Source organism: Pollicipes pollicipes, unplaced genomic scaffold (genome assembly GCF_011947565.3).
Source record: "Pollicipes pollicipes isolate AB1234 unplaced genomic scaffold, Ppol_2.1 Scaffold_3447;HRSCAF=4054_pilon_pilon_pilon, whole genome shotgun sequence".
NCBI classification, from domain to species: domain Eukaryota; kingdom Metazoa; phylum Arthropoda; class Thecostraca; order Pollicipedomorpha; family Pollicipedidae; genus Pollicipes; species Pollicipes pollicipes.
Genome location: NW_023596297.1, coordinates 23,588,223 through 23,600,628, shown reverse-complemented (window position 1 = coordinate 23,600,628; position 12,406 = coordinate 23,588,223). Strand labels below are relative to the sequence as shown.

Sequence of the window (12,406 nt, the reverse complement as noted above, 5' to 3'; positions counted from 1 at the left end):
GTTTACTGCGGAATGCACACCACCATTGAGACCATACGGGACCAGCTTTGCCACCGGCGGTGGTGACCCGAGCGTCCGTCCCCGCAGGCTGACGCCGTCCGACTACAATATCAAGCTGACGGTGCGCATGGCCACGCGCGCCGACACCGGCACTTACACCCTGACCGCCGAGAACGACAACGGCACGGACTCGGCTGACGTGGAGGTCATCGTGCTCGGTACGCGACCGGCGGTCATCTGCCGGGGTGGCCGGTCCGAGCGCGGCGGATCACGCGCGGGGTAATGGCATGCGTCTGGAAAGCGTCGCCAGTTGTTCACGGTTCGTGCCACTCCGCTGGCGGCTGTCGTCCGCTGGGTGCCGTTTGGATGTCCTGCTGGCGGACACTGGTAGTGCTGGTCACGTGACGGTGTCAGGTACGCGCATGCTCGTCACGCCAGCGGTAACGATCGCTCAGTAATGCGCCCTGTCTTATGGGCTAACCCGTCCGATCTGTCGGCTTCAGCCGATAATCTGGCTGCCTTCTCTGACCTGTCTGATGATCCGTCTGCCCTCTCTGACCTGTCTGATGATCCATCTGCCTTCTCTGACCTGCCTGATGATCAGTCTGCCTTCTCTGACCTGCCTGATGATCCGTCTGCCTTCTCTGACCTGTCTGATGATCCATCTGCCTTCTCTGACCTGTCTGATAATCTGACTGCCTTCTCTGACCTGTCTGATAATCTGACTACCTTCTCTGACCTGTCTGATAATCTGACTGCCTTCTCGGACCTGTCTGATGATCCGTCTGCTTTCTCTGACCTGTCCGATTACCTGTCTGCTTCCTCTGACCCTGCCGACGACCCCTCTGTCATCCCTGACCAATCTCGTAATCTGTCCCCCACATCTGGCCTGTGAGACCCCTCCGTTGTCTGACATGAGCTCTACGGTGTTTGACCTGTGACCTCCGGCTATGCGCAGGCAAGCCGGCGCCTCCGACCGGGCCTCTCAAGGTCTCAGACGTGCACGCCCAGGGCTGCAAGCTCAACTGGAAGCCGCCCGCCGACGACGGCGGACAGCCCGTCCAGAAATACGTCATCGAAAAGATGGACGAGGCCACCGGTGGGTAACGCGACCTGGCATCGGCGGCAGGGACACGTCTGGGAGACGCACGCGATCGTTCAGCTCTTGTTAAACCTCCAGCAGGCAGCATTTGTGTCTGAACAGCTTGCTGCTGCTGTCATATCTGTACAATTCGTGATTGCATAGGCGTTTGTCTGTCGGCGATGGCGACCCCGTTCCATCGCTCCCGCGGCCTCTCGTGCTGACTGGCCGCCGGTGGCGCCCTCCGCAGGCCGCTGGGTGAAGGCAGGAGAGACGGACGGACCGCAGACCGAGTTCGACGTGGACGGCCTGGTGCCGGGCAAGCACTACAAGTTCCGCGTTCGCGCCGTCAACAAGGAGGGCGCCTCCGAGCCGCTGACCACCGATCACGGCATTGAGGCCAAGAATCCCTTCGGTGGGTGGGCAGCGGAGATGGCGGTGAAGGCATGGGCTCTGTGTCAGAGTATTCGTACGGTTGCATCGGCGAGGAGCTGTAATGACGAAAGGCGTCCATGGGGTAACTTCCTCGCTCAGATTCGGGTATGTTGTGCTTATCGCTCGTGTTTACCCAGTGTTGCGAACTTCCGGTGTGGTCTTAACTGGTGTCAAAACTTCCGAAGACATAAATGGGAAGAAGGAAAAACAGAAGTAAGAGAAATATATAGGCAGGATATGATAACTCACAAACGCTAGCGTGGTATATTTTTTCAACGCAAATATGTTTTGCTGCACTAAACACGCTTTCTTTCCACTTGCTTACGTTTGCGTGACGTCACAGACGAGCCTGGTAAGCCTGGCACCCCGGAGATCACCGACTTCGACAAGACTTTCGTGGATCTGAAGTGGACGGCGCCAGAGTCGGACGGTGGAAACCCTATCAAGGAGTACGTGATCCAGCGCAGGGAAAAGAACAGGTGAGGTACCCGTAACAGGGGTCTTCGAGTCGTAAAGGCGCGTCAGGCCCAAGTTTGCAGGCATGGTTTGCTCACCTCCTCCGATGTTTTTTCCCGATGTTGCCCTCTGTGACATATCTAGTCTTACTTGGAGGAATGGCGTCAGCTCTTCCCTGATCGCCAGACCTGCCTGAGAGCGTCCATCCGCATCATTGCAACTCTACGACCACATGTAAGGAAGCTCAGTCCTCATTCCGTAGAGGCCTCCTGATTTATATATGTGTGAGCCCGCGGGCCTTAGTGCGTGTGACGCTGTCGACCTCGACGCGTGAGAGCCTGCTGACCCCAGTCCTCCAACCGCAGCCCCAAGTGGGAGGACGCCGTGACCGTGCCGGGCGACAAGACCGAGGCGCACGTGCCAGACCTGACCGAGGGCGACACGTACGAGTTCCGCGTGGTGGCTGTCAACAAGGCGGGCCCGGGCGAGCCTTCCGACCCAACAGGACCGCACCGAGCCCGTCCCAAGAACCGTGAGTGGTCCGCCGGGACTGGGAGAGGGTATTTGGAACGGAGACAGCTCACCGTGATGGAGGACGCCCCGGCGTGATCGCGTTTTGGCATGTCATCTGGGCATGCCCTTAAAAGATGAGTAAAACCCGGCGCAAGTATTGCCATTCTCGTGTGAGCCGGTTTTAGAGATGAGAGGGCTGGGATGTTGCTATACATCTGAAAGCACGATTGTCAAGATCATGAGGAAAAGAGTTTCAACTGGCGGTAAGGGATATACGCTTCACAATTTTACGATCAGTTGTGGTGTTTTGTGTGAAAACCTCTACGCTGGTTGGTCGAAGCTGGGGACAAATGTGATTGCTTAAGTCCGTGTCACCGTTTGGTTGGGAGCTATTTGGATGCCGTGTTTTTTTGGCACCCCTGATTCCGGGCGCTCTTCACTACGGCCGTGTTTTGCACGCAGTGGCGCCGCGGATCGACCGTAACGCCATGGTGAACCTGAAGCTGAGGGCCGGGCAGTCGATCGAGTACGACGTCCCAGTGGCCGGCGAGCCGCCGCCATCCAAGACCTGGTCCTTCCAGGTAGGCCTCGCAGTAAACGCGTGGAGGCTCAGCACGTTTCCGTTCCAAGTATACAGCTGCTTACCGTGCTCTTTGGAAAAGAGCTTTGCATATGTAGCATTCAGCTCTCATGCGATCCTACCATTAAGGTTATCATTGTGGTTACATTTGCTACAGGGATGGCTGTGATGTACGCAGTGGTAGTTTGTGAGCCGTTCTCTGCGTCCGTGCACCAGCGCGGCCACGATTCTAACGCGCGTGGCATCGTTGTGCTGCTTCTCATCCATCGCCGACCGCGCTCAGGAGATCGACCTGGTGCCGTCGGAGCGGATTAAGATCACCACCGAGGACTACCTGATCCGGCTGCGCGTCACGAACGTCCGCCGCGCCGACCACGGCCAGTACACGCTGACGGCCACCAACCGCAACGGCACCGACTCCGTCACCGTCAACGTCAACGTCACCGGTGCGTGCTGCCAGGCGCCGGCGCTGACGGCGTGGAAGTGTTGTGTTGGTAGTATTGGCGACGAGTAGTGGTTAGCCTCACAGTGATGTGCGGGGACTAACAGTCGCATTCAAGACGCAATTGTTTTTTATTGCGATCCCGTCTTTGACGTAACGGCCAGTATGAGCGTATACCCGCCGACTTTTGCTGTTTCCGTTGTGGCAGGCTGCAGCTGGGTGTGCTTCCGCTCGGGTTCGGGTATTATGTACAGGCGCTGAATGTATGGCGTCCATGCTGACGTGGCTCCTCTGGTCGGCAGACGTACCCGGCCCACCTCAGGGACCGCTCCAGTACGCCAACGTCACCAAGTCCTGCTGCACGCTCAGCTGGAAGCCACCCAAGGACAACGGCGGCTCCGAAATCACCCACTACACCGTGGAGAAGATGGATGCGGACACATTCCGCTGGGTGCCCGTCGGCGACAGCCCCAAGTGCCAGCTGAAGTGAGTGGCGGCGGTGGGGCCGCTGCCGTGGTCAACAGCAGGCCGCGGCCGCGGGGCTTCCGTCGATCAGGCTTATGTGGGTCTCGTGATGTGAAGTTTGTGGAATGTAACACGCACGTTACGATGCTATCACCAGCACTAGATGGATTCATTGGGGGTGTTGTGCATTTGCTTGTTGTTTTGCTGCTGCCCTCGTCATGTGATTTGACTGGGGATCCAAAAGAGGATGCATGGCTGTCACATGACATCGGGAATTGTCTCGTGGCGATCATGTGGCTAATGAAAGAATATTCAGCACGTTCTGCCCGTATACCGCCATCCAAAACAAAATTTTGAACGCATAGTTTTTATTCGTCTGCATTTTATCAGTCCAAATTGCTACTCGGAGGGCCCCACAAGTTCTCCGCCGCGCCGCGTTACGCTGTCACCATTCATGTGTCCAGCTCTGGTTCCAACTTGCACCCCACCTCCTACCGCAGGGCGGACCACCTGATCGAGAACCACGACTACAAATTCCGCGTATGCGCGGTGAACCGGTCAGGCCAGTCGCAGCCGCTGACAGGCACCGAGTCCATCACCGCCAAGGACCCCTTCAAGAAGCCCGACAAGCCGGGACAGCCGCAGGTACGCCCACCTGCGCCCGCCCTCTGGCGGTGCCACCAGCCGATGGAACTGATCTGTCGCGACCTTGGCTTAGCCGCCTTTAGATCAGATGGGCCATTAATGATTTTGTAAATGCGATCATCTTGAACGGCGCGCGCGTTGGGAACGTTTATTTGGTTGTATCCAAGTGGGTGCTAATGCGGTGAGGTATGCTTTTGGTGGTGGTGCTGAGACGTAACGTCGCGGGATAACTCCATCCTGGCGACGGTGGGCTTCACCGACTAGCCTCTGCTCGCGTCGTCTGCGCTGACGAGGTCCTGCCTCCGCAGCCCACCGACTGGGACAAGGACCATGTCGACCTGGAATGGACGGCCCCGAAGGAGGATGGCGGCTCGCCTGTTGCCAAGTACATCATCGAGAAAAAGCCGAAGTTCGGGTAAGCAGTATTGGTTTGTTCATGTCATATCAAAATGCACCTCAGAAAGCACTGCACAGCTTTCAAATGAACATGCTTTTGTTTTCCTTCCATTTCACTTATGCCATTAATGGTAATATATTATTATATTTGTATTTATATATCGATATTATATATCTGTATTTGTGAGGCTGTCCGTGCCAGCCGCTAATTCTTGGCGTGCCGCCTGCGCCGCCCTGACTTGACCTCTGACCTGACCCCGCACCGTCGCCGCAGAGTGTGGGAGAAGGCGGCCGAGGTGCCGGGTGACCAGACGCGCGGCACCGCCCCCGACCTCACCGAGGGCGAGGAGTACCAGTTCCGCGTGATCGCCGTTAACGAGGCTGGCCCCGGCGAGCCCAGCGAACCCAGCGCCAGCGTCGTCGCCAAGCCGCGCTTCGGTGAGTGCCGCCCGGCCGTCCTACGCTGTTGTTGAACGGACAGAGCAGCCATCGTTGCTGAAGCGGGATGAAACAGCTTTCAGTCCGGGCCAGTGACTACGAACGTTTGACGTCGCTGTGGGTAGCACCAAGAAATGTGCATTCTCTTTGTTTGACAAGTGCATAGATGTAGTACACGCTGTTCGCATTTGCGACTTCATCTGAAGTTGTTCTGCGTCTCCCCAGTGAAACCATCCTTCAACAAGCACGCTCTTGAGGATCTGGTTGTTCGGGCTGGAACCAGGGTTCAGTACAACATCCCCATCGAAGGGTCTCCGAAACCCAAGGTGAGATACGTCTGACAAAGGCAGCTTGGCGTTCAGTTCTACCTCCGCTCGCTGCCGATTCACCCATCGGTTATAATCACTATGCGAATGTCATTACATTACCGACCGTTGCTTTGATGCCGAACGCGACGACAACGATCCTTGTTTCAAAAACTCTGAAATCTACAGCTGCCTGAACGAATTCCACGTAACACTGGAGTTTTGTTCTGTGCAGGTGGAATGGAAGGTGAACGGCAAAGTGCTGAAGCCGTCGGACCGGGTGGAGCTGATGACGTACGGCCAGCAGACCACGCTGGACATTCCGTTCTCGCTGCGCTCCGACTCGGGCAAATACACGCTGACGCTGAGCAACGAGCTCGGCTCCGACTCGGCCACCGCCACCGTCACCGTGCTGGGTCAGTGGAGTACCGTCAGCGCTGCTGACGGGGTGGGCCGGTCGGGTCACCGCTGTCATCACGGGAGGCTCCTACTGTTGTAGCCCCTATTGACATGTTGGGTCAGCGCCGTCACCATTATCACGGCGTTCAGTCAGCACACTACCACCGACACAATGTTGGCTCAACGTCTTCACCACTGTCACGGCGTTCAGTCAGCACATTACCACCGACACAATGTTGGCTCAACGTCTTCACCACTGTCACGGCGTTCAGTCAGCACATTACCACCGACACAATGTTGCTCAACGTCTTCACCACTGTCACGGCGTTCAGTCAGCACATTACCACCGACACAATGTTGGCTCAACGTCTTCACCACTGTCACGGCGTCAGTCAGCACATTACCACCGACACAATGTTGGCTCAACGTCTTCACCACTGTCACGGCGTTCAGTCAGCACATTACCACCGACACAATGTTGGCTCAACGTCTTCACGGCGTTCAGTCCAGCACATTACCACCGACACAATGTTGGCTCAACGTCTTCACCACTGTCACGGCGTTCAGTCAGCACATTACCACCGACACAATGTTGGCTCAACGTCTTCACCACTGTCACGGCGCTCAGTCAGCACGTCACCACCGGCACCATGTTGGCTCAACGTCTTCACCACTGTCACGGCGCTCAGTCAGCACGTCACCACCGGCACCATGCTGGGGCGTCACGTCAGCGCCACCACCGCCGGGCTACTCACGCTGCTGCTACCACTGTGGTAGGCTTGTCACGTAGTCGTGTTTATTGTATAGAGAAGGCCTCTCCGTGACAGGCACTGCGCTGGGTCGGTCAGATCGCCTCTCTCTCTCTCTCTCTCTCTCTCTCTCTCCTCTCTCTCTCCTCTCTCTCTATCTCTCTCTCCCTCTCTCTCTCTCTCTCTATCTCCTCTCTCTCTCTCTCTCTCTCTCTCTCTCTCTCTCTCTCACACACACACACACACACACACACGCGCGCGCGCGCGGCGACAGCCCATTCACAGCATGGCGATTGCCTTGACGGTTCACGGTAGCCTGACGTCATCACGCGATCGCGTCGCTGTTGACTGGCCCGCCGCCGGTGTTACGTTCCCGTCATGGAGACGTCGGCTCGGGATAATCTGGTGACGAGCGCTCTCCCCGCAGACAAGCCGTCTCCGCCGCAAGCGCCGCTGAACGTGGCGGACGTCAACAAGGAGGGCTGCAAGCTGTCGTGGGGCGAGCCCAAGGATGACGGCGGCTCTCCCATCACTCACTACCTGGTGGAGAAGATGGACACCACCCGCGGTACATGGGTGGAGGTGAGTCAGGCGCGCGGGTCGTGTGCACTCGACCGGGCCGTCAGTGCAGGCAGAGTACGTGCTTCACCGTTCATTCTGGTACTTATGTTGAGGTTTTGAGAGGTTTATAGCATCGCAACTATGTACTCAGAGTAGCTGTGAAGTAAGGTATCCGAGTATCCAATAATTATATTCTTGACCTGTACAACTGCATGTCTAGTTGCACTGCTGGCACCCTGTGCCGTCATACGGCATACTTGAGCCTGTGTTTCTTAACCATGCATGCTTGTATGCATCAGAAGGGTGGGACCGCGCCGTCTCCAGGCCTCAGCCGGACAGCAATATGACCCACACCCCACCCCCTCCTTCCCCCGCAGGTGTGTCACAGCTCTACCCTGACCGGCGAGGTGACAGGCCTCATCCACCGCAAGGAGTACATGTTCCGCGTCAAGGCCGTGAACAACATCGGCGAGTCGGAGCCGCTCACCACCGACTCCAGCATCATCGCCAAGAACGAATGCGGTACGTCGGGCTGGGCTGCATCGGGATCAAGCCCGTGTGGTCTAACGTATTGCGGCTCAGTCAAAGCTTTGGAAGCTGGAACTGATATTGAACGCCGTTTGTTGAAAATTAGATCCTACCTTTTGTACGAAATAAATTCGTGATAGAACTATTTTAGAGTGAGTTGTCCTATTCACGCGAGTAAGTAGTCATTCAGCAAGGTTTTACGGACGAAGGCTGAACTAACTTATTCATCTTTGCCTCCTTCAAAGTGTTTTAAAGAGTTGAAATCGGTGAGAATGCCATATCATCTACTAGAGGTGCAGTTAGACGTGTCTGAGGCCAAAATGTTCGGTTTTTGCATAAAATGAATCGATATAATGTTGAAAACGGGCATAACGGGTCTTCCCCAACTGCGCGATTCCCTGGTATATAGCAGTTAGCAAACTCGAGCCGGAATTTGTACAGAATGAAATTCGTACTTGACCTCGCTCTGTTGTCGACAGATGAGCCGGACGCGCCGGGCCGACCAAAGGTCACCGACTGGGACAGCGACTTCGTCGAGCTGGAGTGGACCAAGCCGAAGAACGACGGTGGCGCCCCCATCACGGGCTACATCATCCAGAAGAAGGAGCGAGGCTCGCCCATCTGGCAGGACGCTGCCAAGGTGCCGGCGGACAAAACCAAGGTGAGCAGACCGCGCCGCGGGCGTCGCACGGCGGTGGGCTGTTGGACTAAGGGGGGGGGGGGAGCTACATAGCATTCATCGTGCTAAATGGCACCCATTCTGCGTGCTATTGAGGCCATGCGGAGTAGAATGTTAAGCCACACATTCCAAGATTTGCCTAGAGCCGGCTACAAGTTGTCTGATTTATGTTAAAACTCGCGCGTCATGCACGGGAGTTCACTTTAGCAGTTGTCTCCGCCTGCCGTGTGGTATGAGCGATGCGGACGTATGATGAGCGTGCCTCATGTCGCCAGGGCAAGGCCCCGGGCCTGACCGAGGGCCAGGAGTACGAGTTCAGGATCATCGCCGTCAACAAGGCCGGCCTGTCCGAGCCCAGCGAGCCGTCCGAGATGGTCATGGCCCGTCCCAGGAGACGTAAGAGGAGACAACGGCGACACGGAGCGAGGAAGGAAGGGAGGGAGGGGAGGGAGGGAGCGGGTGTGAGGCACAGGTCGAGGAAACGTGTGCCTGCACTGGCTACATTTACCACGCGTTAGGACGTAGCTCCGCAAGGACCGCCTGTCCTTTGTGAAATGCTTTATCTCCAGAGCAGTTCGGCAGCTGACTGTGTGCGTCTCAGCGCGGCCCACTGGCGGATGTTAGGTGGGGTGACGCTGGGCCGTGCGCGTGTCCGTGGCAGCCGCAACCCCGGCGTGACGGCGTGACGCTCCCTCTCTCGGCAGTGGCGCCCAAGATCAAGACGCCGATGACCGAGCTGCGCATCAAGGCCGGCCAGACGCTACACATCGACATCGACTTCGTGGGCGAGCCGGACCCGACCGTCGAGTGGCTGGTCAACGGCCAGCCGCTGGTGCTGTCCGACAGGTCGGTCCAGCTCCGGCCGGCGTGTGCGGTAATGTTTTATATTAGGAGGAATTTGAACACCAAGAAGCTCCCTATTTGGAGTCACCGCGTCGGATGCTGACACTCTTACTAAATTGGCCTGATCTCTAGAATCGATAACACCTGACACCAGTAAAGCGGGGGTGGGGGGTGGGGGGGGGGGGTAGATCCAAGCACTGCCAGCCCCGCCTAAGGCCTGAACGCCGCCCCGCCTGAGGCCTGAACACCGTCCTGCCTGAAGGCCCGAACACCACCACATCTGAGGGCCTAAATACCGCTCCGCCTGAGAGCCTGAACGCTGCCCGTCTGTGAGCCTGAACACGTCCTCGTCTGCTCCCGCAGGACCACCATGACGGCCACCAATCACCACACCGTGGTGCACTCCGTGAACGCCCAGCGCGGCGAATCGGGCGCGTACCGCCTCCGCCTGGAGAACGAGTCCGGCTCGGACGAGGGTAAGTCCGCTGCTGGGTCCGGTTCGGACGAGGGAAGGTCCGCCGCCCAGTCCGGCTCGGACGATGGTAGATCCGCCGTCCAGTCCGGCTCGGACGAGGGTAGGTCCGCCGCCCAGTCCGGCTCGGACGATGGTAGATCCGCCGTCCAGTCCGGCTCGGACGAGGGTAGGTCCGGCGCCCAGTCCGGCTCGGACGATGGTAGATCCGCCGTCCAAACCGGCTCGGACGAGGGTAGGTCCGCCGTCCAGTCCGGCTCGGACGAGGGTAGGTCCGCCGCCCAGTCCGGCTCGGACGATGGTAGATCCGCCGCCCAGTCCGGCTCGGACGATGGTAGATCCGCCGTCCAGTCCGGCTCGGACGAGGGTAGGTCCGCCGCGGAGCCCATCGGACGATGGTAGATCCGCCGTCCAGTCCGGCTCGGACGAGGGTAGGTCCGCCGTCCAGTCCGGCTCGGACGGGGGTAGGTCCGCCGTCCAGTCCGGCTCGGACGAGGGTAGGTCCGCCGCCCAGTCCGGCTCGGACGAGGGTCGGTCCGCCGCCCAGTCCGGCTCGGACGAGGGTGGGTCCGCCGCCCGGTCCGGCTCGGACGAGGGTAGGTTCGCTGCCGTGCCGATCCCCTCCGGCGAGCGTGTGAGAGGTCCCACTGGGAGTGAGAGCTGTCCCAGCTTTCTTTTACAGGTTCGACAGTTTGTTTTTTTCCGAGACAAAATCTGAACTCTTGCTCGTAACGTGTTCTGTCACCATAAGACATTTGGATGACTAAGATTCTGAATGAAATGCAATTTTATCAGCTTCTAACGTGGCGATAGGCGACCAAAGTTGTCTGAATTGTTTCAACCAAGATGTTGTAAAGAATTGTATGCGTATGACACAACGGACACACATTGTGTGAATTGCGTATGGGACATTGTGACTTGAGCATGTGTTGTCTGACACTGCTGCCAGCATCCGGGACCGGTGTTTTCTGTTGTAAAAACGGCGTTACGTTGGGTGGCTGTGATCTGATTGTGTTTTGGCTACCATTTCTGCGGCGGCGGCGGCCGTTACGGCGGCTGTTTCTGCTGAGCGCCGCCGTATCTGCTGTGACACGACCGCCGTCGGCAGGCACCATGACCGTGACCGTGCTGGACACGCCCGGACCGCCCGAGGGCCCGCTCGAGTACGACGACGTCACGGCCAACAGCGTCACGCTCTCCTGGAAGCCGCCCAGCGACGATGGCGGCAGTCCGATCACGTGAGTCGGCCGGCGGGCGCCCGGCGGCGGACGCCCGGAGTGGGGCGGGGCGGGGCTCGTCAGAGACGTCTGGAGGTGGCCGGCGGCCCCGGCGGTGGACGCCCGGAGCGGGGCGGGGCGGGGCTCGTCAGAGACGTCTGGAGGTGGCCGGCGGCCCCGGCGGTGGACGCCCGGAGCGGGGCGGGGCGGGGCTCGTCAGAGACGTCTGGAGGTGGCCGGCGGCCCCGGCGGTGGACGCCCGGAGCGGGGCGGGGCGGGGCCCGGCAGAGACGTCTGCAGGTGGACAGAGGCCTGGCCCAGTGTTCTTAGCTGACTTACTTTGCTGGATTCCGTGCCATTGAACTCGTTAAGTTCACTGTTGACATCAACCTTGTCGTCTGTTGACACTGATTTTTTTACTTTAGCAAAATGTCATATGGTTTGTCGATGTAACACCCTTTCGTCTTCAACTGTCTCACGTTAATGGGACTGTGCCTGACTTTTTGAGCTGGCATTTGAATAAGTGCTGCCTTCGAAGTCCTGGCCCAGTGGTCCGTACCCTTGACCGCTGGAGACTTCGCGTTAACTCCGCTTCTCCCGGTCAGTGGCTACATCATTGAAAAGCGGGACAAAACGCACCGGGGCGGCTGGGTGCCGGCCGTTCAGTACGTCGACCCCAAGGACACGCACGCGCTCGTGCCCCGCCTGCTGGAGGGCACCGAGTACGAGTTCCGCGTGCGCGCGCAGAACCTGCAGGGCGTGTCGGAGCCGCTCACCACCGACAAGTCGGTCGTCGCCAGGAACTCGTTCGGTGAGCAGGGCTGTGCGGCGTGGGCGGGGTGCGATAGAGGCGTGCCGGGGTCCGTGTGCAGGTGCTGCAGGTACTCCTGCCGCTGCGTTCGAAACGGTCCTTTGATGTTTTTTGTTTGTTTTAATTTATTTTAATGTGTTTTCGACGGGTGCCAAATTCGGTCCCACTGCATTCCGTAAACGTCCTTTTCTGCAATTCACGACAAACAGGATAAATAGTTGTAAAAATTTCCGTGTCTGGTCAGGCCTATCAAAATAGTTAATGACCTTTACTCTGGAAGGGTTTTTTATCATCATGCATCGATCCTCATTTTACACTGGTGTTCTTGGTCTCATGAAACTAAATCATAAAGTACCGCAAGCGTGAGATGACGAGCAGACACATGACACTG

The 12,406-nt window shown here is 58.0% G+C and overlaps 1 pseudogene; it reads left to right on the top strand.

The window, feature by feature from the left end:
* Positions 1–12,406, top strand: part of LOC119092094 (twitchin-like) — a 104,755-nt pseudogene that overhangs the window by 63,729 nt on the left and 28,620 nt on the right.